The sequence below is a fragment of the Argiope bruennichi genome, chromosome X2, assembly GCF_947563725.1.
Source record: "Argiope bruennichi chromosome X2, qqArgBrue1.1, whole genome shotgun sequence".
In the NCBI taxonomy this organism is placed as follows: domain Eukaryota; kingdom Metazoa; phylum Arthropoda; class Arachnida; order Araneae; family Araneidae; genus Argiope; species Argiope bruennichi.
In genome coordinates, this window is record NC_079163.1 from 44,192,758 (window position 1) to 44,219,932 (window position 27,175).

The following is a 27,175-nucleotide window of genomic DNA, read 5'->3' on the forward strand; positions in this document are numbered from 1 at the left end:
AGAAAATATGATTCATTCTTCTGTAACTTTAACCTATCTAAATAATGAAGACTTTTAATTTAGTTTACTTTAATTGATTTTTATACTACTGATCTATTATGAAATGGCATTTTTTAACGCAATTTTATAGTAGATAGCTTTTTTGAGAAAGTTAACAAATTATTACAGTTCTTAAAATTTATATTATTTCTAAACCTTTTCTTCATTTTTTATAAATGCATTGGTTGGTAACACATTTTGAGAATAAGAAGGAAATATTTATGAAAGTTTTTCTTAGAATCACTTTCGTATAAATTTCTTCAATATTTTCCACCCAATCATTTATGCAATGCTAATGTTGTGTTTTTAAGATAAATATTAAAATTTTTCTATATGTATTGTTTTGTCTAGTTTAACAATTCCACAGGAAATCCTTAGTTTTTTTTAGGAATAAATAGAAGTAGCCTACGAAAACGTACCATTCTTGATTTTGCCACATTTTTATATACAAGACTAATGCTGTCTCTTAAAGAATGGCGGAATACCAAAAACAATGCTAAATTTTTGCATTTCCGTGGAAAATCTATCAAAATTACTTTCTTTCCAGCAGTATTTATTGCTTGTACTACTTGGATTTGCAAACCATATGTATAAAAAGTTATATTTTTTCATTCCTACTAATGTATAAAATCAGAAACGACTAAATTTGCTCATAAGTAACTAAGTCATTAAATTTCCTATTTTTAAAGGGATTCTAAAGTTAGATAATTGTAAAGGAAAAGTTCAGTTAATTATATTTATTGCAAAAATTATTACAAAATGTCTTAAAAACTTAATGATGTTTTCAATAATATTGCTCTTAATTGATATTGAAGAATTTGGTAGAAGTACATGTTGACAGTGTTTTCGCTGCTCCAAAATAATGTTTGGATAGGGATCCATTGTTGAAGAAACGTTGTGCTAAACCTTTAATTTAACTATGATAATCGCAATTCGGGAGCTCTTACACTGGTAATTGAAATCTACTTTTTGGAGCAAATTAGTATATTCAAATATTAGGGTGTCCTATAAGTTTCTTTCCTATTTCTAATATGAAATGAATACACAATATTTACTGTTTAAGATATTATTTATTTTGTTATATAAGAACCCTTTTGATCTATTACCTTCTTCCATCTCTCAGAAAGCCTCATTATGCCTTCTTTCCAAAATAGATGTGTTTTGGACAACAAATAATCCTAGAGGTGCGCTATTATTTCGCTGATGGATTTAAAGCGTTTATCGCGAAAAGAATATTTTAAGGACAGAAAGAAGTAATAATCAGATGGAGCGAGATCTGGAGAGTATGCAGGATGCGGTAAAACATCCCAATCAAACTGTAAGAGCTTCTCTCTTACGACTAATGCAAAATGTGATCTCAAGTTGTCATGATGAAAAACAGCGCCTCGTCAATTCATTAATTCTGACAGTTTTTTTTTTTTTTTTTTTGCTATGGCAGCTTTAAACTGATCCAGTCGATGACAGTATTTCGTAGAATTTATTGTTTCACCTTGAGGAAGGAGCTCGTAGAAAATTACACTTTCCAATCCCACCAAATGGACAAAAGAACTGTTTTGGGGTGTAGTCCAGGATTTACGACAGCTGAATGCATATTATCCTTACACCAAGTGCGTTTTCTATGCACATTTTTATATAAAAGCCAAGTTTCGTCTACATTGACAAGCCTCTTTAATACTGCAAAATCGCCTTTCGCTACTCATGTTTAATGCTATGGATGAAAGTTTTAAAAGTGACTGTGGCACAAACGAAACGTACTGTAAAAGAGCTCTGGCAAGACAGAAATCTATGTCATAGTGGAATTGTGTATGTGTGTGTTTCTTTTCCTTTTCAAAATCAGTTACTTTCGAAAGCTGATCTCATGATCCATATGAAGGATCAAATAATTTCAAAAGAATTTAAGCTTGAATTGTAATGATTTATCAGATTAAAGTCAAAATATTAAAGTTTTTCTGGTAATGCTATAATTAAGCTGATTACTTTAATGGTTCTTCAAATGATAATGAAATGTGAGAGAGATAGGTAACAAAATTAAGGTGCTCGTAATATGATCAGGTTGAATTTCTTTATCTCTGCCATATCTATCTTCCACTTACTCAGCCATACCATATCTCTGCATTTTCTAAAGCGAAATTTTCGTCTTTTAACATTAAGAAGAATATTAAAATTCTTATTTATTAATAAGGCTCATTGATCATTAAAACTTTAGAATTTGCCTTTTAATTTCTTAAATCGCATCTAATTGTAGTAGGAAATGATTTATTATTGATAACTCTCGATGTATTTCGTTTTGATACTGGTCATATAGTTTAGCTCTTGAAAATATTGGATTTCGAATGGACGAAGAAAATCATATGATTCAATAGTCAAAAATCTAGTTTTAATTATTTTTTTCTATTTAAAGTTCTTTTACACACTTTTGTTTGTGCGTATGAGAAGGATGAACACAAGAGAAACATCAATATTTCTCTTGTGTTCATATTGAATATTTTTCAAGTACTGATAAATTTGTCTTGTTATTACGTTGTATTTATGTTTATTCTATGATGTAAAAGCTGTACAAGTTAATATTTTAAAGAAGAATTCCGTGAACTGCAAACACTTTTCAGAAAATTATTGGTATTGAAACTGAATAGTTTCAATCTCCTGAAATTTAATAATCTCAAAAAAAAAAGTTTACTGAGTATGTTTTGTTTGCGTGTTTCTGGTTGCTATCCACAAACTGTACTCTTTTAGAGCTGAAACACGCGCTCTAAAAATCTTTCCTGGAAAATTATCTTCAAGCCACTTTACAGAAAATTTGGAAAGTAAGATGCTGGCTTTAGTGTCGTTATCATCATCTGACCATGGGTCAGAATTCTGGAGCTCTTTCAAATAATTCCTCAGTCAGCTCAAAATGGGTCTTTAATCAGAACAAATATTCTTTTTTGTTTAATTTCTCTTATTATCTCATTATATAAAAATTATTTTTAATTATATCTGACATTTTTCAATTTAAAATTTTAACTCGAGACTTTTTTTAAAAAAAATAAGATAAAAATTATTTGGATGTCACATATGCTCTCCATAATTTCGTGAATTTTGTCTCTTGCTTTGCTTTAATAATATTATTTTTACCAAATGAATTTTCATGAATTTTGTCCTGGACATCACTTTTAACTAATAATTTTTTTTCTTGTTATTAATGAAATATATTATATATACATATATATACTGAAATGTAGGAAAGTCATTTGCTTCTAGAAGTAATATTACTATTTCGTTTCACTTAACGTAATATCATTATTTCATTCATTATTCATAATGTCATTATTTCGTAATTTTCTTCGTTTTAGAAGGGTTTTTTTTTGTTTATGTGTCTTGTATGCTTTCATCTGAATAAAACATTTCAAATGTCATCAATATATGGAGGTAAGTAGAAGTTTAAAGATCTGCTTATTTTTATTAGTTTTGAATTGTTAAGAGAAAACTAAGAGCTTGTTCTGCAGTGTTTGTTTTACTCTTTATTACTCATAATTTAATAAAACTGTCCACCAGGAATGCGAGAATTCTGATTATTGGGAATGCCGCGGATGACCCAAGTGATATCTACAGCTAAAAAGTTAAATCTAAGAATTCTATATGTTGTAGCTATAATTCTTACAAATAATATAAATATTTAGAGAAGTTTGAAGTAAAATTACTTTTGGTTATTTTATAAGAACATTTTTACGGTATTATAAATCTGTTAGACTAGATGGGACATTTTTTTTCAATTAAATAAATTAATTAATCTTCGAATTCTGTTAGTTTATTGAAAAGTTAATTTTTTGCAAAATGCAGTAACAATAGCATGAAACGAATTAGTTTAATTTTTATAGTATTCAAAGAGGCGCTAGTACTTTTGTCTTTATCTAAATGATATTGTAGATAATTTTATCCTTATCTTATAAAAATTTACCATAAAAAAATCTATTTAGAAAAATATTAACACGTTTACACCTGTAAAAGGTAATCTGCACACACGATTGGTATAAGTCGTTGAAGTATTCCTTGGCTTGTGATAAATAAACATTATGGTGAGAGCATTATTCAGCGACTGGTGTTTTATTGGAATCGTCATGTGTGGATTATTCCGCCTGGGAAAGCACATAGGTTAAAAAAAAAATTTCAGTTAGCAAATATTAAGCTAATGGCTACGCTTTTAGGATTCTTTGATTCCTAATATTCAACATATAGATATTGTAATTTCCTTCCATAATTTCTTTTGGAATTAGTTTGACATAAAATTTGTTTGACTTGAATTAAATAACCTTCATTTAATTCCTTCGTTGTTCAACGATCAGAAATAAATCTTAGAGCCAGTAAATCATTGTAAATTTATTAATTATATTTAGGAAGTATTTACAATAGTAGTTGACAAGGCAACATTTAGATTATCAGTTAGAAATCTGCTAATCAAGTTTGATGCTCTTTTTAAAAATCAGCACAGCACTGTTTTTGCTCAAATATCCCATGCTTCATGGAGACAGTGATTTTTCTTTAAAGTTCTAGTACTGTCCATTTTCAATCCGAAAAACCTGAAACAAAACATTTAATAAGATCAATATACATTTTTTATACATATATTTGAAAAAAAAATCGGCATTCATTTAATTTATTTGCATTATCTACATTTGTTAATTAACGATATTTATTTTATTTTATTGACATTTTCGATTTGAAAGTATTTCAACATTTTTGGTTACGTTGTAATTATATATTCTAGATTAAATCACATGCATTGTTCGACCAGAAAAAATTTATTTAATTGTACATATAAGGTATATTTATGTATGGATTGGTTACACATACATTCTTTCTTTAATATTTTCTTTTTATGGATTTTCAGGTAATTTTGCTCACTACACGAAAGTGAATATACATCTTCAGGCAGTTCGAATGATAATGGTAGAAGGTATTAGAGGCTTATGTTAATGATTTATAGGCTGTAAAATATAGACCACACTTTTATTTCATTCATAAAAGCCTGTAATTTGAACCAATCGGGCTTTATTTGGGTTTCGTTACTTACTGTAATGATGGAAAAAAAGTAATACAATAACTATAACAATAAAAGTTCTAATATAATTATTATTTGATTCGGATAGTAATTAGAAACAGAAAATTTTTCTCCGTAAACAATATTTTTGAAGTAAAATAACTGATGTGATTTACTTTATTTTTAAATATTACATTATCTCTATATTTAATAGCATTTTATTAAAAAATGATAACCATGCTTATTAAAAACTTTTATTCATTCAATTGTATGTGTTTTATTTATTTCAAAATACTTATATTTTTTAACAGTTTTTTGAAATATTTTATTATATGCTGAAACCTTTTTTCTTTTCACTTTAACGGGCAATACAACAATTTCCTTAAAAATGTTTAAGTAGTAATGTAGACTTCAGATCCTATAATTGCTTTTTGCATAGAGATTATTAATTTATTTACGAAGAAATAAAAAAAAAAGTTTTGTAGCAGTTTTATAAAATTTGATATTTTTGTTTGTTTTTCTGCATAGTTTTAATATTGAAAACACTATAAAAAAGAATTTCTATTTTCGTTATGCTTTATAATATTTATTAAATTGTTGGATTAGTAATTTCCAGAAAATAATCGTAATAATTTTGTATTTGTTCCTTAGTAAAATTTGATTTGATACTTACTTTAACAAAGAATAATCTTTCTTAATTATCTCTTTATATTATCAATATATCTCGTTTTCTCTATCTTGCAGTAAAAGTGAAAGATTACTTGTTAATGATAAACATGCAATTCTTTAGTTTCAATGGGATTTTGTTACGTAGTAAGTGACTACTCAGAATAATGAACTTTTACTATCATGCGAAATTCTTAAATTTCAGTTTAAATAAGCAAAAACATCTCTTTTTGATGTTTAATTGGATGAATAAACACAAATGGTTGGTTATAAAATTATTTATAGAGGCTGTTAGATTGAAAAATGAGCGAGTGAAATATTTAAAAAATGGATAATATATAAATTTAAGAAGTAAATAATTTAGGAAATAGATAATAAAGATCTTAAAATCCATATTTAATGAAAGAATTTGTATTAAACCAACAAAGGTTTAATATAAATTCATTTCGTTTGTGGAAAAAAAAAGTGTTATTCAGGATTTTTCTTCGTGCTCGAAAAACATGTCGGTGAGAAACTATAAATTTTTTGCCGAATACTTCTGTTCATCTTTATTTCAGGGCACTTAATTTTTAAAATAGAGTGATGTATTTTTATGACCAAAATTGGATACTCTTTTTTTACGGCCTTTCCCAATGTTTCGAAGCTGTTTTAATAATATTCAGGCTTAAAATATCTAAGTAATGAAACATTAGGGTGTTCCAAAAGTTTCTTTCTCAATGCGCAAACGGATCCGTTTTTAAAGAGGCTTGTCACTGGAAACGAAACTTGGATTTTATATGAAAATGTGCATAGAAAACGTCCTTGGTGTAAGGACAATAGGCCTTCAACTTTAGCAAAGACGGGACTACACTCCCAAAAAATTCTTTTTTTCATTTGGTGGGATTGGAAAGGCGTAATTTTGTACGAGCTCCTTCCTCAAAGTGAAACAATAAATTCTATGAAATATTGTCATCGACTGGATCAGTTGAAAGCTGCCATAGGAGAAACAGAAATAGGAAAGAAACTTATAGGACACCCTAATATATACAGTTAAAATTAAATTTGCATTCCGATGGTTAACAATGCTTAGATGGGGCCTTTATTCTTTAATATACATGTATTTTATGCAGCTGATATGTATTTAGTGTGTCTTAGGGATAAAGACAATGTATAATAATGTTAAATAATACCGATAAGGTAGCACAGCATTACTGACTTACGTGATTAAATCACGATACTGCTTTCTTTTCTCTATTGAATTTTCTTTTTTCGCTGTTCACTAGGAATGTGTCACAGCAGGTCTTCTTTAACTATGGATCCTTATTCTAAGTGGAATCACCAATATTAATTTTGTCATCATAAAATCAATTAAACAAGAATATCCATCAAATATTTACAATCAAAATAATTTTAAGAAATTCAAAACGCTATTTTAATCTAAAGCATCTCATGTACATTTTTGGATTGGAGTCTGTTTAATTAAATTTGGTTTTGTTTAATCATTAATTAAGTACTTTGCTTCTTATATTGTTTTCAAATTGATAAACACTTGGGGATGTAAAAGATTTCTTTTTATAGATGGGTTCTCAAATCGTATTTTGCAGCCTAAATAGAGTTTGAGTGGAAAAACCACTCGCACAATATTCTGAACTATATTTTCCTAATACTCTTTTGGCGCACTTTAATCAAGAATGATTCATTCGCCAAAAATCTCTCAAAACCAAACCATAACAAACCCTCATTTTCTTCATTTCTGAGAAGTGTCGATGTTAGATTCCAAGGATGGTGATCGGCTAACAATATTTATATATAACAACCGCTGTTTTTCAAATAAATGGAAATACCAGTGATCGAATTTAAGTGAAAATTTACAATAAATTATAGGTTTGGAAAGGATCGAATTTGAGTCTGTGATGGCGTAAGAACAAAATATGACTGAAATATTGACCTTAGTCATCGAAGAAATCTTGTTTATTATTTTGACGCTTAGCAATATGCAAGATCTTTACATCATTTTGAGGCTCATGCAATGAATAATTTCAGAGCAGAATATGCATTTCTTTGAATTGCTTCTTTCTAAAATAAGATAAGCTGCTGGATTAAGATATTTAAACTCAGAAGATATATTTGTAAATCTAAAGCATTTAAAATATCTGTTTGTATAATTAGAGCTACCTCAATGTATTGAAAAAGGCGTTAGCTGCTAAAAAGGGGATAGATTGGCAAAATAATTATAATAGGAGGCTATCTTAAATAATATTCCATTCCGCAATCTTTCGAACTAATCTCTGAATTTTTAATATTTTGGTTTGTGAAACCCTGTCTAGTTTTCTCTAATTACTGAACATCTATTCTTCTTGTAAATATTTTTCATTACAATTTGCTATTCTAACGATTGTGACACATACTATTGTAAGATTTGTAATGACTCTAAACAGTCAAGGAAAATAACAAAAATGAAAAAAAAAAAAAAAAAAAATGGCTGATCTGTCAGCCTCAGTTTATACAGTTTTCCATAACTTCATATAATATGAAAAATTTGACGTTGTACTTAATCACGAATATAAAGTTTCTTCAGATGGTGTCTTGTATCTGTGTGCATAACTAAAAATAATTAAATTAATTCTTTTTCCTTTTCTAAACTGAATTTTCTGGAACAAAGGCCCTCAATTTGAATAATTCAGTGCTCTTTTGTCTCAAAAGCTACTTTTTTCTTCTTCTTCTTATTTTCTTTCTTTTATTTTTGACTGTCAAAGAATTTATATTGTGTGCATTTTCAGGGTTTTTTAATTTATTATTTTTTTTAAAAAGCAGACGTTTGTCACTATACCTCTCAGCACTGCCATTATAAGAAACATAACTCGAAGGTTTGACATTATAATCCTCAGCTATGCCGAATGAAAACTTTTCCATTTTCGTTTTTTCTTCTGCCTTTCGCTGTTTTTTTTTTTTTTTTTCATTTCTTTTCGTTCTTCGCTGTTTTATTGCTTAGTATGAGAATCATCGATTCCTCTTCAAAACTGACTTCTTTCTCATTATCTAGAGTTCAATCGAGTTCCCATCTTCATCTTGATCATTGGAATCTTTAGATATGTATTTTCTTCTCTGCCGTCATTCATTTCCTTTTGTCCATTTTCTTTGGTATGTTTTATAAAGCTGAATGAGTTTATTATGTCTGTTTCTTGTTTAACATTCGTCTTTGATTAGATGTTCCAATTTTTCATTGTTTATTCTATGTTCGTTCCAAAGTGGGAAAAAATGTGTAGAATTGTCTCATCTTTTTAGTACAAAATTGCGACATCCTTTGTAAAAAATTATCGTGAAATAACTTTCCGTGTTTGGAAGCCTCTGCAGTTAAAAATAATAAAACAAATGAAGCCAAATTTTATATGCGTAATGAAGAAGGCATGAAAAGATGAATGAATCCTCTAAATTTCCCTCCCGCAAAAAATTCTTAAAAGAAACCCGAATAAATATTACAAATAGGAGATATTCCGGTTCTGTCGAAAAACCTCACTGAAATAAATAATTCCAACGAGCGCAAAGATAATGTATTATGCAAAATTTCATTAATGTTCAAGTGATAAATACACATACAGAAATGAGTGGCATGAAATATGGAACTCACCGAAACTAACTTTTACTAACCGATACTCGTGTTACCTTTTAATTGTCCTTATTTTAATTCTTCACATAAGACATTGCATTTTTTTCCGGAAATGATCTCTCTGTGTCTTCAACAATCTCCACAAGAAATATGGTTTCATTCCGTTCTTTAATTTCACGTGAAGATGTCACTCTGTATATAAAAAAAAGCAAAAAAAAAAAAAAAAAAAAAAAAAAAGAAAGAAAGAAAAAGCCATTGAGATATTAATTAAGAGATTTAATTCATAGTGCCATATGTCACATTTAAATGAAATGCTTTCAAGCATACCTAATATCTACATATATACTTACAATGTTTTTTTTTATTAACGTTTAAGACTCTTAGAGAAGTATTTACGGTCAAATGTATTTTGAGAGTTATTGCTATATATATTTTAGTCATGTTCATTATAACAAAAATGATTTCTGAGACAATGTTTCATTTTTCAAAATTTCCTGCCATACCAATGTGAGGACATGTTTTTTTTCTTCTGGAGAAGCTGTTCTTCAAAGATAGCGTTTTTACTGCTTAGTTGATTTAGAGTTCATCTCTTGTTTTGCCGTTGTTTTTTTTTTTTTCGGTCTATTTTCACGCGATAAAAGAGAAGACGAGAATAATTTTGTTCTGTTTTCGGGGCAATCATTAGTTGAAGTTAGTTGGATTTATTACTTACTAGCCGCCTTTGGCGACCAGCCGGTTCGACAATCTTAATGTTTGTTAAAATTTTAATAATTAACTATTTTATGCAATTCCTACTTTAATAGATTCTTCATCAAAATATTTTAAAACTTCAAATTTTGATAGTCATATAATTCACTCATAATATTATAAACGCCTTCAGTCATAACGTAATATGCATCTCTCTAATTTTCTCTTAACTCCCGTGTAATTTATACTTTAAATTAAAGTGGAAAGGATTAACCTGCAATTAATATAATAATATTTTTTTACTGAAACAAAGTATTTTTTTTGTGATATGATTACTGAAAACAGTCACTGAGCGTTTAAACTTTAGTTGCACTAAAGAATATCTTTCTTAATTTATGTAATATTTCAAGAATTTGTCAACAAAATTTTCTCAGATTCATCATGAACAGATCGATTAATTAACAATGTTTAATTTTATATGCATCAAACACTAAGAAAATAAAACGAATCGTTTAAAATAATCGGTCGAAAACAGGTTAAAAAAACTACTTAAAAAACGATGGACTTAAAACTATAAGCATATATAAAAAATATATAACTAACATAAATACACTTTAATTACAAAAGCATGCAACTAATCTAAAAATAATTTAAATCATCCGTTGATAATGGTTGTCATGTCAACAATCAGAACACAATACGCATGCGTGAATTTTCAACGCCAGTTACAGTAACGCAAATGCGTGAGTTTTTCTACGCCAGTTGGGGTAACGCTATGCAGATTAGAAATTTTTAATTTCCTTTATTCGGTTTTATTTTAATTCAAAAGTACTTCAGAATGAATCTGAAAGATCGATTAATTAACAATGTTTAATTTTAAATGCATCAAACATTAAGAAAATAAACAGAATCGTTTGAAATAATCAGCCGAAAAATCTTAAGCCTAGCCTCATTACTGTTGGGAAAAAAAACTGAACCCTTACTCATTTGACGGTGGGGAAAATGAAGATTTTTTTGGCGGGAAAGTTAGTTTTTAATTAATAATTAAAATTCTAATCAAAAATTCAAAAAAAGGAACCCCAGGTGCACATTCCCTAACTCCAAGGTATACATGTACCAGATTTGGTAGCTATAGGTCAAATTGTCTTTTCTGTAGAGCGCCAACACACACACATTGAGCTTTATAAATAAGTATAGATTAATTTCCAAATTCTTTAGTAGAATTTGGAAGGAAGATTAATACAAAATCGTAAACTTTGAGGAAAAAGCCCTGCTGAATCAGTCTTGGTAATAGCATATTTCAGTTGATAACATGAAAAGCAATTAGCATTTGCGAATTTTTTTTTAAGAATATCTCAACCACATTCTGTAATTCATTTTTTCTTATATATTTTCCTAAAAATGAACAGAATTCTCTAGTATTCTTTTATTTCAGACCATCTTTCATTCAGACAGTCGTTCATGGTGAGAAACACATGAAATGGTGATTCTATCAATTGTATTTTTAACTTAGTTTAACCTCATTAACGACCCTTTTCGAAGTTATTCGGTAGCTGTTTTGAGACGAACTTCGTAATTTTGAACCATAATCAAATGACAAAAGCGAACTCTAATCTGCGACTCATCCCTGAATTTTAAAGCCACACTAGAAGGAAGGTGTTTGATTTCGACGGATTTAATGTGCACATTTTAACTATGAGAAAAAAAGGAAGAATGTTGCAAGTTTCATCGGGATTATTTATAAATAAAAGGATTATCAGGGAGAAATTATTTTGGAAAGAAAGGGAGCGCAGCAATATTTTTAATTAATGTCGAATGTAAAAAACAGTTATTTTAGTAGAATGTTTCTGTATTTTTTTTTCTTTAATTTTTTCTTTAATTTTTTTTTTTTTTTTTTTTTTTTGCTTTTTGGACAACGTATGACTATTTACCATTTATTTAAAGTTCCGCCTTTAAATTTCCTTTTTTAAATATAGTAACTTTGTATGCCTTTTAATATTTTTAATGTTAAATGTCTTCAACTTTTAAGCCGATGCTTAACTGATGAATTCTTTTCTTGGATGCTGATATTGTTCTGTGAAGAATGAATAATTTTTTGTGGGCTTTTTTTGTGATTCATTATCCTTTGTGTATTTTGTTTTACTGCCTATATTTTGTATATTATCTTTCTGCTGCCTTTTTATTTGTCATGCTTAACTGAAACTAGATTTTTACCTATAGTGCGAATTTGTTTAATAGAAATAAATAAACACATGTAAAGCCTATATCTGAAATATATCTAACAAGAGAAAGATAAAAATTGTATACTAAGAAAATCCAGATTAATAAAACTATTGAAAAATTGTATATGGAATATCTAAGGTTTCGATAAAGATAAAAATTATTGTACAATAGTACTAAGTACAATATTTTTATTCATTCAGAAGTCAAGATAAAGAAAATTCAGTAAAAACAATAATAATAAAAAAAAAAATCTAACTTGCATGCTATTTACGTTTTCAGGATCTCAAAGACATGTTCTTGAAATAACAAACAGTAAAATCTGACATTAGTAATTAACACTGCATTATAGACTAATTGTTATGGTGACGAAAATATTTTGCTTTTTAAGAAAACGGAAGATAAAATTTATGTGGAAATGCTAGAAATATGAATGAAACATTCAAGGTCCATCTATTACAATATAAGCTTTAGGAAGCGGAACACTTTTAGGATCCCTTTTCGACAAGAGAATCACTTTTTTACGAGCATTTTCTTTTAATTGTTTCGAAGCGATACGAACACGACATAAGCTCCTATTCACAAGTCTGAAATGTAATTCTCTTCGCAAAAAAGAAACCGTACTTATAGCTTACACTTTTTTGCTTGATACTAAAAGGAATTTTCCAGTTTGGAATCACTTATTGTTTGCAAACACATATGGACTTCTCATATGGAAGAGAAAATCGTTGTAGAAGCATTTAGAAAAGGATTTTTTTTTTTTTGCATTTTTTTTTCTGACTAAAGATTCTTAAACTATTGTGTGTATATATATATATATATATATATATATATATATATATATATATATATATATACATAAAAGTCCCGAAACAGATGGTTTTGTTTCTGAAAATAGTTATTTTTAAAAAATGAATTACCAGCTTTCTTGCAATACATGATAACCTTTTAATACCTGACTCTAATTTTACTTGGGTTTAAATTTATCGATTGTCCACGCATTCCTCGATATCAGAGGATCTAACGTTAAATTATATTATGCTTACTATAGCGTTATGTGTAAATTATATAAAAAAATAACTGTAACTGTTACGAAAGGGTTTGAAATTATTCCTAAGCCTACGCTTAGATAGCTATTAGCAATGTTGGGGAATTAAATGGTCTAGTCATAGGAATAAAGAATGATATATCCTTCACCCCTTCAGAAACTGAAATGGGAGATAGTCGGAACTTTGTTCAAGTACTACAATTACAAGAAAAATGTTTTTAACGGTTATTATAATGATATCAACATTTTTCACCAAAACGTTTTCTCTTTTAATAATTTTCCTTCAGATAAAATAGTTTCGCCTTGAAATTGCAGAGCAAATTACGTCAAGAAAATAAGACGCGGATCAATTTTCAGACACTAAATTACCTTAAGATAATCTCGAGGATGGTTAAAGCGAGGAAATGATAAATTAAAAGTTTGGCCATTATGTTAAAATTTGTTATCGCTCATGTTTCCATCGGTATATGTCAAGACAGGCATATAAGCCTGATATTAAAAGGATAAATATATATTTATTTTTATAGTTAACTCTTTGAAAGTACAGTTTTTTAGTAATGGTATGTTAAAATATTTTTGAAATTGAAATTGGTTTAAAAAATAAGTTCCATTAATTTATTAGATCAATTTAAATTGCTTTTTAATTCCTTTCTTTAAATGTCGCAAAATGACGACACATGAAAAAGTTCCACTAATTATTTCTTCTACTAAAGTAAGAGGCTACAGTGGTTTTGCGGTAAAGGCATATCATTTGGGTTCCTGGATCGAAACTTGGTGGGGCGTTAAAATAACAAAATTAAACTTCTCAAAGAAATTTTTTATAAATTGTTTTTTTACTATTGTATAAAGCAAACACAGGGTTTTGATCTAAGTAAACAATATAATTTTATATATGTGGCAATTGATATTCTCGGTAATTAGAAGATGAATGAACACATTATTTTCCATCATTCCTTTTGCCTATTACAGATAGAATTGAAGAGTACAAGTGAATGTCTTTTTTTTTTTAGTGTTTCACAAGAAGTTTAATAAATATCTAGATATATTTTTAGGGTTTTGCAATTTGTTTATTAGAAAACCTGTGATGCGCAAAAGTTGTAGCATTTTTTTTCACGTATGTTTAACTCGCTTTTATTACCCTTCAGCGGAAGAAAACGCAGTCAATTAAATTTCACTTTCGAGCATTAGAAATTAAATTGCATTTTATGAGTTAATATTGCAGGAAAGAATTTTCTGTTTTATTAAACATTTCATTCAAAAAATGTATAAAAAAGAGAACAGTTATCACATTTTGCTATTTTTTAATTACGAATTACGGAGTTCTTAATGTAAAAGATAATTCTTAAAATTTTATTCAATTGTTATTAACACTCTGTATGTTTCTGGAAAAAAATCTTATCATTATAGGGATCAGCGCAACTGTGATAATTTTTGAGTTGTAGTATACTTTATAAATGTCAATCAATTCAATTTTTATATTCTTTTAATTAACTTCATTTGTTTCATACCTGTAAATATGGAATTTTGTAATCTATTTTTTCATTCACTTTTGGCTTAGATTGCATTTTGTAAGTTAATTTCGCAGGAAAGAATTTTCTGTTTTCATTGTTAAAATATTTATATAATTAAACTCTTTTTCCATATATCTAACTAAGTAGTAAATTTGAGAAAAAAATGATAACAAGATTCGATATTTATAATAATGAATTCGAACTTAAAGACTGAAAAGTAGGAAATATTTAAGATAAAAATCTATTTTTCAGAATACTAATAAAAATGTGTTTAAAAAATTGCTTTTATTAATCATTATTATTATTTGTACTTTAAGAACGCATTTTTCAAACTTGAAGACATGCTGTCTTTTAAATGGAAATACATCCACTTTTTAAGGTTATGCTTTTGGGCAAATGATTTCCTTGTTTAAATATTTTTGCGATTAAGAACAAATTTTTATAAGTGTTCTGGTTCAAAAACTTAATAAAAATTATAAGTTTGTCTTTCTAATTATTGTACATATTATATACACTCATGTTTAACTCATTATTTGTTTCCAGTACATTATATAAAATTTTTTAAGCGAATCCAAGCGATCAATAGACTGATAGGAATAAATGAATGATTTTTGTAAAGAATTTAGGCAAGAATATAGATGCATTTTGTAATTTTTGTTAATTGTTTTAAATAAATTCAAATGAAAAAATATTAATTGATTTCCAAAGGTGACAACTTCATATAGTTAAGATAATTGCAAATCAATACAAAGATCTAAAAATAGAAGCACAGGAGACTTTCAGAAATATTTCAGTAGTGTTATCTATCTTCAGAAAATATCAAAATTAAAAATTTCTATCTCCCTGTATATGTATGTTATAAAAATCTAAACTGCTGAATAGATTTTTTTTTCTAATTTTACTCACAAATGCAATGAAGCATCTCTGTAAATACAAATGAAGCATCAAGAATAATTCGTACGTCACAGAGATCTAAACCCGACGTCGAATCCATATTTGATATTTAAAAAAATGCCTTTGATAACAAACCTTTCTGGATTGAGCGGTAATACAATCAAAACCTTGCAAGAGATTCGATCCTCCTACGGATGCTATTCTCTTTCAAAGAAAAAAAAAAAAAATTCGTTAGCATTATGGATAATTTTTTTTTATTTAAATCCAAACAATTCAAAAGATTTTCTCCAAATTCGGAATACAAATACAGGATGCTCATAAGTTAAAGTTCACATTTGCGAGACATCTGTATCAAACACTGTGAAGCAGAATTTCATGAAAAGTGGTTAATGGCATAATGAAATGATGGAAATTTTTAGTTTTAGATAAAAAGTTCCAAAACCCACTACTAGATGGCGCTATGCCACAGTCCTTCTGGTATATGCAAATGTCGTAATTGTAGTAATCCTGTGCTTGCGTAGCAGGTCATGTGATATAAAAATGCGATGGTCGAATCTCAATCATGCCTGTTTCCAAGACGAGGAAGATGGCGTTGATTATGCAGGAACGTGCTTTACTAGTTAAATTGTTTTATTAAAACAATCACTGTGCTACAAAAGCTTCAGGAAAATTTCCTTTTTTGAAGAAATTAGTAAAAGGTCCAGTCGCTATCCAAGAACTAAAAAAAGAAAGATTGAGAAATTTGAAGCAACAGGATCAATGACCATTCAGCCAGGAAGAGGACGAAGGTATGCTGCAACACAGGTAATGGATGATGTAGTGACGCAAATAGAGGAAGACAGGATATACCGTTTCATAGGCAGCACTAGTATTCGGTGTATTACACAAAATGTGGTCTAACCTCTCTCCTAAGTTCATAAAATTCTTCGAAAACTGTTAAGTTACTGTCCCTATAAACAATCTCTTGTGCAGCAACTCTTACCAGCTGATCGTAATAACCGACAAATCTTTGCGCAACAGTTTCTTGTGCAATTGGAGTTTCAAAAAGAATAACCAAGGAACATTTTGTGGACGAACGAGGCCCACTTCCATCTGGATGGTGTGGTTGGCATGCACAATTGACGTATTTTTACTAAATAAACTTTCCATCATTTCATTATGACACTACCCAATTTTCATGAAATTCTGCTGCATAGTATTTCATACAGACGTCTCGCAAATATGAACTTTAATTATGTATGCCCTGTACTATGACGGATAAGAAAGGTGTTAGAAAAAAATTCGCAAAAATTAATCTAATAGTTAATTTCTATGAATGAAAAGAAGCATGAAAATATTTTCATCCGAAGCAAAGGCGGGTTATATTAATTAATATTCAATATTCTGCGATGTCTAATAGAAAATCGGAAAGAAAAAAAATCGGTCACTTTAGTGAGCTTCAAATAAGCCCTTAAGTCAGAAATTAACTACAATATCTATATTTTTATACTCCTCTATGTATTTGCATTTAATAGCCTTAAGTTACTTTATTGAAATAACAACGAATAAAATGCATGAATATTATTTTAAAAAAAACAAATTTTAAAGGAATGGATTTTTAACTACTTTTGTGGGCACTTTTGAAAATATTAGTAATTCTAAATAATAATAATTTTCGCCAATGTTTGAAGCATCCAAAGAAGCACATTTAAGTTTTTTTTCATTTTTAAAGCTCAGGAAAAAATGTTTAAAATAAAAGGAACAGCCAATTTCAAAGCTAATAATAGCACACATTCAAAATTTAAGACAAAAATACAAACTTTTCCCTAAAATAATTAATCTTAATGAACTTTCACTAAACAGACTTGTTTCTCAATGAAATTGATGCAATAATTTAACTTGCCATTTAAGTACGAGTTTTACATTAAAAAAAAATTATAAGATTAGAGGATAATCGAATAATCGACTTTAATCACAATGCAATGCTTTCCAGAAGAAACTCGTCATTGCATGTTTTGATTTATCTGGTCATGTCTTTGCAAAATTCGAATAACTAAATCAATGAATATTTTTCTATCGGTATAAAAACAAATCAAAGTTGTCAAATCAAGAGATGAGAAACCGACTGTCTATCGGAATCAGTTATTAAGGTTGAGTCAAGAGAGAGGAAACAAACATTAAATGAATATTAAAGTCGTTAAATATATCAAATTCTGACATCTGCGCTCTGATAACTTTTAAAACTATATACGCAACCAGGTTTAAAAACTATCTTTAATGATCATTTTATGTTCCACCCAACTGGTTTTGAAGCCATAAATATATTCTCTTAGAGAGTTTTTTGTTAATGATATATTATGTGATGTAAATAATGCTCGTTCTGTAAGTGGACTTTTTTTTTTTCATTAGCGAAAGAAACATTCCAAGAATCCTTCGAATCGTGAACCAATAAGAATGCATCTCCCACGATTCAACAAATCGCGGATCAGATCAATGGCGCCGCATTCGACGTCACGACTGCGTCACAACTGCGGCTCTGACGTCATCGCACAATTCTGCAATTTATACTGGAAAAACTGACACCTACAAAAGTTCAAAAGTCATCTGAAGTTACGTAATTGTGAAGATAAAATATTTTTTTCTTTTGATAACCCAGGAATTTTTTAAGGGATAAACTATTTCGAAGGAGACACGAGGGCGGAATGCAAATATTTTTCTCTTGTTAGAAAAGAAATTTGAAACTTCCAGCATAAAACTTTCCCATCAGTGAATCTCGCTAATCTTCTTGCATCTCTTTTAGGAAAGAGCAGAAGGATTAATATTTCTGCTTAGCTTCGAAAAAATATGAAAGTGCAAGCAAAATAAAAGTCTTTGTGTTATAAAAACCAATCATTAGAAGTTACAATCAGCAGATTAATTAAAATGAAAAAAATATAGGAAAGATTTGACTTGTTTTTTGTATTTTTCCTCGCTTCTTCATGTGGCTACTGAAATAAAAAAAAAAGAGAGAAGATTACAATTTGATGCTGACGTTGTTTTCTTTGGAATGAAAATAAATCTTCGAAGCTCATATTAATTATTTCAGCATTAACTTTTCTTGCTGTGTATTTTACCTTTTAAATTTAAACCTTTAAGTTTTTTTCATATTAGATGACATCAACTTACCATTATTATTTTTACTTGTAAGTAAAATCGAAAGATTCAGTTTCATTAATTTTCACTGAGTCAGAGTGAAAAAACATAGCTTATTTTGAATAAATTTACTTTATTTTCATCAATAATTTCTTATAGTTTTATTAAATTTTATTCGTAAACATGTCTACTCGAGGAATCTTTTTCTGGAAAATTACAAAAAAAAAAAAAAAAAAAAAAAAAATTAATATGGACTAGAATAAGTTTTGAAAATTATATTTAACGATGAAAAATAGAACAGATTACAGAAAAAAGAATGGTTTAAACAATACCACTATTTTTCGGATAGATGCAATTAATTCATAAATTAAAAAACTTCTTTAAAATAAATTTGGTAGCTTATCAATAAGTGCACAAGAGTTTCAGCATACAATTAAATAGTTTTTCACACAAAAAAAGCTTAGTCAAAGCTAATAAAAACTGTATTAAGAAATAAATTTGTTTTGAGAAATACATCACGATTCAATCGCAATCATCGATTTAAATGAATTAAATTTTAATCATTTTTTTATTTGTGAATGGATTCTTAAAGGATAATGAAACGCATTTACACAATAACATTCCCGTATTAATTGTTTGAAGATAAAAAATTATGAAATTTGTAATTATATTAGTTTTATTTGTTTGCTTTAAAATATGAAATGATAGAAAAAAGCTTTTTGCTTCAACTACGAATGATATTTAAAATTTATTTACATTAGTATACTACAGATTTCTCCAGACTGCAATTAGGTTCTAGAAATTATTGCAAAAATTCAAATGTTTCCAATAAAATGCCAATCTTAGATTTTATCTTCAATTATAAAGGTTTATTCTGTATTATGTAAAAATAGCTACAGTAAAAATCTTATTATGAAAGGCCGATAATTCACGTACTGAAAGGACACGTTCAATGTCAAATAAAGGTCGATGCTAGCGCAATCATTCTTAAAAGCGGTTTGCGCTAAATACTAAAATTTTTCTACAGTTTAAATATCTAAAAAATTCCATGACACTTTTATAAATAGTTAAGTAACTACAAGATAGTTCAATTAAAAAAAAAAGAAAAGAGAAATCTGATATTAATAACAGAACGATTCTAATATTATTTATTGTTGTTTTTCCTCCATAAGTATTTATCTTATTTCAATATTATGTCGATGATAGAAAAATTTACTATTTTATGCGAGAGAACTTAACTAATACTATATTCATTGATTTTTTTTCCTTTTTTCTGACTTTAATATCTTTTCTCAGCTTTAAGAAATAAAATTTTACATATTGAGCAATACAAATATTGAAATATAAAAATAATTACGCATCATTTTTGTATTAAATGAAAGAAAATAACGTAAATTTCTCAGAAACCTAGTAGATATTTCTTCTTTCGATATTCTCATATATTTACACAATACAGCACCTTTTCTGTTTAGTTTCTTCGTGCGCATAAAAAATGCGGTATTCAATTTGGATCTGTTTTTTACTGATTCGGCCTGAAATTTAATACAGAACTTCATTCGTCCTCCTCTTAAGAGTTTTTGAGTTATTGCATTCATATACACATGGACAAGCCAACAGACGGACAGTCTACTCTTTGGCAGACCAGTTCAAAGTTATACGAAGACCTATAATTTAGTGTAAAGATGATATTCTGAAACTTATCCATTTAGCTTGTTGAATCTTTGAATAATGAAGCTCGCATGCATATGATGAAAAATTGAGACATTCAATACCTTGCCATACTTGTTTCAAAAACTGATACATAATTGTAATTCTGGTCATAAAACTGTAACTTAAATTTTGTTTATCTAAATTATTGCACTTTTTATTATCGCGTTCATTTGCAAAGGACGGACTTAAAAGAAATAGTTCCCGTTAACAGATTTCATTCAAAGTTACTATTGATTCATAATTCTAAAGACCACATAAGAAATTTCATTTAAAGAGCAAGGTCCAGGTTTGAGTTATTGTGCTCTCAAACAAATAGATGAAAGTAAAATGTTTTTTCGGGCTCAGGGAGATATAAATTTCATATACTTATTAAAATTTCTAGGTTGAATTTTTATGAATGTAATACAGTAGACTCCCGATTATCCGCGCCTGCCGCAATAAGTATTTTTTATTTATTTATTTATTTATTTATTGCTTCCAAGCAAAGAGAAAATGCTTCCAAAGCAAGAAGCAAACTCAAATGACTGATTTCTTCAAAAAGGTGTAGTTTTACAGTTATGCTTTTGTAATTACATAATACATTACAGTATTAAAACAGTACATATGTATTAATTTTTCTGTGTATCCTTGACGCCTCTCGTAAGTACAAAGCACTTTTCTGTTTTCATTAACAAAATGCATTTTAGGTTAGTTTTGAGTGATATACTAAAATATTAAGCATTAGTTAAACATTTCCTGCTGTTTATTTTACGTTTTAATGTACATAAAACGATTTTTTAAAGTTGGAATGACTGTTTTCTCTTTTGCTATACCCGTTTTTAGATTTTTTCGGATTATCCGCGATTTTTGTTATCCGCGGTGGCCGCGCCACCCAATTCCGCGGATAATCGGGAGTGTACTGTATTTACTTTTTACATATTTCATGAACGAGAGAATAATAAAAAACTTTCAATTGGTTTCGAAACCAAATTTGTAAACCTTGCATGTCAAACTCAGTCAAATTTTCAATAAAGGCCAAATAAACAAGGTAGAAAGAAATGTAGGCTTCAGAACGTAAAAAGAAAACTTTTAATCTCTTTCGAAAAACAATCTCAAAAAGAAGAGCATAACGTAAAGAAAATGATGAAATTAATGATATCTCATTGTTATAATGCATTTTTTTCTGTTTAAGTGCTATCTCATTGGTACGCTGTATATTTTTATGATTTAATGCTATCTCATTGGTATACTACATATTTTTTTTTGTTATCAACATTTTCCCCCCTCCAAATGATTACTTAAAAAATTGAACCAAAGTGAATAAAAGTAATTCTGCTTTTCATTAACGATATATTTCCTTACATTAATAAATTGTAGTATTTTTAATGATATTACGGATATACTGACCCAGTAATAATTTTTAAAACAAAACTCTAAATACTTTTTTATAACATTTCGAGTGACGGTTTTTCCCACGGTGCTAGAGTTGCTGGCCTCGTTCCTCGAGATCTTAAAAGGCTTCAAAATCTGTTCAATGCCCGTGTGTTACTAATCCAGGGGCAAATTTACGAAATTGAGTTGGGGATAAAACCTGAAAACAATTTTGCGTCTGTGGCTTCATATTATCAAAATCTGCTATTGAATATTTGCAATAAATCCTCCATTGGAAATAATTATATGATAAATCAGATGTCAATTTAAATTAGGATACAGGTTACTCTTATATATTTGTCATCAGGAGATAATTGTAAAATTGAGGCATTTCACATTCAGTGAGTTCTACTTTCAAATTCAAAACGTATTCGATATCGATTACTTCCTTTGGTATATAATAAACTATTCATTTTATATTTATCGAAATAGATAAAAAATATTAACATAAATTTTATTTCAAATACGGTTTCAGAATTTAAGAATTTTCAAAAAGATTACAGTTGGAAAACCAAATTTATTGAAGATGGAATACTTTAATTTTAAAAATTTCTTTTAGTAGCAAATATATAAATAGAATTAATTTTTTAATTTAAACATCTATGTGATCCTAACATGCGATTTCTTTCAGACATATTAATTAATATTTTTAATAAGAAATATTTAAAATTTTAGCTTCCGAATGTTATTCTTTCGCTTTATATTGAACCCAAGGCTACAGAAATGATCGCTGAAGGAGAAGTTGAGATTATTCATGTATAAAAGCCAAGGAAGTCTTTCTAGAAACTAGAAGAGGGAAGCAATTTTTAAAATGTATAATTTTTTTTAAAAGGGCAACTAAAAAAAATCTGGTATGATTATTTTGCATTTTACAAACGTATTAAAGGAAACTCGTGATTTTTGAAGTTTTTTTTAACAGGAATCATCACATATATAAAAAGCAAACATACGAGGCAACTGAAGTTAGCATCGAATTGATTTTATTTGAAAAGTTGGGTTATATTTATATAGAATACATTTATCATTTAGCAGTAGGTAAAAAAAAAAAAACTTCTTACTTTTGTTAACAGGTAAAAAATTTATTATTATTGAGATTTATAGAATTAATAGCAAAATTAAGTAAGGGAATTTGTTAGTGTTAAGTTGATTGATCCAGAGACAAAATTCGCCTCCGAGTATGCTTTTTCATGATAATTCAATCAGTACCTTTTGTTGGCTCTCTGCTCATTAATTTAGAGTACCACTAGGAATTTCTTTTTGTGAAATACAATATAAAATTACATGTTTAAATAATAAAGATATTGCTGAAATACACGGCGTTTAATCAATACTATTTTTATAAAAAATATTAAATTTTGATAAAAATTTAAATATGATTTTTAAGAAGAATAATAAAAGGACTTCTGGTATTATTTCATTATTCCTTATAAATAATATTTTCACTGCTTTCGGTGCTATGATGCTATAAAATTCTTCTGGATATTTTTCATAATTTGATATAGGAATGAATTGTAACTGCATTGCTTTTACTTTTATTAGATTATACCTCGACTTACGGGAATGCGCTGTTTTACAAATTGATTTAACAATCTGTAGAAAGCTATAGATTTTTTTGGACTATATGTAACTTCTGTGCCATAGTATCTTTGAAAGATTTAATTTCATATTATAAAGATGAGGAGAGATAATCAGATGTTCGCATGACGCGCATGAATGACAATTAGGAGGTTAAATTCTTCATTCTTCTCTACAAGTATTGATATATTTAGCGACAGCAAATTCTTCAGTTAATCATATTTATAGTTTATAAAGATGTTTTCCATTTTTTATTATAATCTTAAAAACTGGCAAAAAACTATCTAGATATTTTTCTCACTATGAAGAAAAGGGTATACGAAATGTGCTTAGGTTTCAAAGTTAGTAGCTAAAAATGCTAATGAGTGTGTTTTAGTTACATGTATGTATGCAAAATATATTATAATTACATGATACACAGTAAATGCTTTGAGCCATTTTAAAGTATCAATCGATTGCTCATTAAGAAGAAGAAGAAGAAGAAAAAAAAAAAAAAAAAAAAAAAAAAAAAAAGCTGGCGTAATACCACAGAATATGTATAGTTAAATGTTAGATACAATGAGTAGTTACTTTTGTCATGTGAATGTGCCCCAATTAATTGATTTTTATATAATGTTTAATCATTGCAAGGTTTTTCTGACTTTAATGTTTGCTAATAATGATACAATTTACCATCCCAAAAAAATTAGGGAAAAAAAAAGCATTTTTCTAAATTCAAAAAACTCCAAAAATTATGTTACCTGATAGAACCTGTTTGTTTGGTGTTTCCTTCGAAGTAACTATCCCGTGCAACTATGTATTTTTGCAATTGTTCATACAGAGATGTAAATGTGAAATATAAGCCTCTGTTTTTCTTATTTCTCAGTGCCTTCCTCACTGTACACTTTCGGAACTTGAGAATCATTGCACCTTAAACAAATTTTTCAAGCGAGGAAATAGTGACTGAGGGTGGTCAGGGGAGAATAAAAGACAGTTGTGGGATATAATTCGACAAGTAATTTGACGCCAGGTCCAACCTGTGAGTCGGCGTCCAATGTTAATGGAATACCTAGGACTGGATCTTCTTTGCGAATGAATGTAAAGTGTTGAAATGCCTGGAATCAAGAGCTACTCGCATGTACCATACGTATTTGAACAGGATGAAACCTGTTCTAACTAATCGGTATTATGGTACTCTTCATTTGAGCAGAAAAACAATAGCCTAATTCATTTACATTTGGAAATTATTAATATAGTTTCGGTACTCTTGAACGTAGTAATATTTTGATGTTGAATATATACGTTTGAAAAAATCCATAAAGTTGGGTTAGAAAAACTGAACTAAAATAAATGGATACTCCAGACAAAAATTTGGGAAGTAACAAGTGGTTGGCATGAAGGAATTTTAAATAAATTTTTATTTTTGTTGGAAAATGTTTTAATACTGGAATAAATTCATCTGTGAAATTCCTCCACTTATTTTAATCTGCAGAACTGCTGAAATCGAAAGCTTTAGATATAATTAAGTATAATCAGTAATAATTTAAGTTCATACTACGACAAAAATTGAACAGAGCATCATTACGCCTAATTAAATAGTCCTAAATATGATTCTAAACAGTTTAAAATAACTGATATATTTTAAGAGAATTTATTTTTAAAATCTAATTAATTAAATACAGTGAAATGAAAAATCTATAATTAAAATCAGAGCGCTTGATATATGGAGTATTTGATTTCATAGAACTATCTTCCTGTCATATTAAGATGTTCAGAAACACTGCTACGTTACTCATAAGTTATGCGGTATCTCGTAGCTTTTTATGAACTGTCAATTATCACCGACTTTAAATATTGTTAAATTGACCACGAATCGGACAAAGAAGGAAAAGTAATAGATACACTAACATATAAGAAAATGTCATTGGTTTAAAAATATTGAGAAAGCGGCATGTGAACTACCACTGATGTATAGAAGATGTTTTTAGTTAGTTTTAGGTTATTTATATATTTTTATAAGTTAGTTAATATGTACAACAATATGCTAAAAAACTTCCATTTTAAAAGAGTGAAGTTTTCGGAGCAATACAAATTTAAAATATTTAAAACTGTCCTTTCAAATCTATTTAATATCATGCCTTAAATAATTCAGGCTTGTTAAAGGCGAAATTGAAAAACAATTTCATACGCCAGTTGCCTATGTCTTTTCCGTCGTAATAGCTTTAGTTGAAAAATTAAACATTTTTCCTGTTGAAAAAGATTACGCAAAACCTATGCCTTAGTCCAGTGTAAGATATCAGTAATACATAGTTACATAGCAATGTAATTCAGCAGCCGTGGCTTCATTTGAATTCTATTCCATTAGTTTAGAAAAACAAAAACAATAATATTATTTTCCTCGTAAGAAATATTATTTTTGCTTATATTCTTTGTTTCTCAATAATAAGTTCACAAGACATAATACTTATTCCTATGCTCAGAAGAACTTATTGCAACATATATAGCACTCACTACATTGACATCTTTCATTTATCATCATAAACATTCAATATTATCTGCATTTATTTGAAGTGTTTATTATTTTAAAAGTTTTAAATGAGAAAAAACCTTTAAAATCATTTAAAATTATCGTTAAAATTAAGCGATGAAAACAGCATCAGAAACTCTGAAATTCAATTTTCGTTGTCCTTGACATTGTGTTTAACTCCCCAATCAAAAGTTTGAAAACTTTTACTTAGCAGTTATTTAACCCTATTATTGCTTTATTTTTGAAGCATTTATTAAAGTATCTTCTAGATTAAAAATACTTTAAAAAGGAAATAAAATTTAAATACACTTTTTATACTAAAATTTCGAAAATCAATATAAATTTAGCATTATATTTTCAACATTAAAAAAACAAACAAAAAAAATATATAATTAAACTCAAATCATTTTCGAATTGTAGGGCTTGCTCTAATGTTCTGCTTTAAGATTAACTTTATTCTTACTTAATCTTTTTCTTTTTTCCCCTCCATTGAATGCAATCTTTTTTTATTCAATACGTTGGAAGAGCAACGTATTGTTAGCCTCATATTTCGCTCAGGAAATGGACATGTTCTGTCTTCGTTCACGTAAAGAAAGAAGGTAAGAAAATGGATGAGAAAGAGCCATTTTATAAATTGGCGACTGTCAAGAGACCTAATTATTTTGTCGGCGCAAACATTATTTTTCATATCTTTCCAAAGTGAATATTTTTTATGGTAGCTATTAGGTAATGTTCAAAGGTCTCGTACATTAAGCCAACCAAACCTTTGAGGACAGTGACTTTTAGCCGCTTTGTACATACATTTATAATTTGCGATTTTTATAAATATTCGATATATATTAAATAGCTAAAAACTATTTATTACTTGATCAATACCAAAGCTTAAATTATAAATAAAGGAGACCGAGTGTGATTTTGATTTGAAGACTAATGAAATGAGATGCATGAATTTTATTAATATTCAAGAACAAATTTTGAAATAATACAAAAATGGTAATTTTAACATTAAATTTGTGATGTGAATTTTTTATTAATTTAAAATGATAATATATTGAAAAATATCATTTAAATATGACTTATAAACTATATATTTGGGTGCGTGCATACTCACTACTAATTGAAAGTCCGTTCAAAGAAACGTTTTTTATGTTGATCATTGTGTTAACTAAGTATCATGAACCCAAAATTTGAAGCG

At 28.2% G+C, this 27,175-nt stretch overlaps 1 long non-coding RNA gene across 1 annotated transcript in view; it reads right to left on the reverse strand.

Annotated features, from left to right (window-relative positions):
* Nucleotides 1-4,380: 4,380 nt before the first annotated feature.
* Nucleotides 4,381-27,175, reverse strand: part of LOC129961043 (uncharacterized) — a 34,197-nt gene continuing 11,402 nt past the window's right edge. Inside the window, exons 2-4 of the long non-coding RNA XR_008783749.1 lie at nucleotides 9,365-9,500; nucleotides 6,922-7,026; nucleotides 4,381-4,595 (exon numbers count right to left, since the gene is read on the reverse strand). This is a non-coding gene — a long non-coding RNA (uncharacterized LOC129961043). The remainder of the gene's footprint in view (nucleotides 4,596-6,921; nucleotides 7,027-9,364; nucleotides 9,501-27,175) is intronic.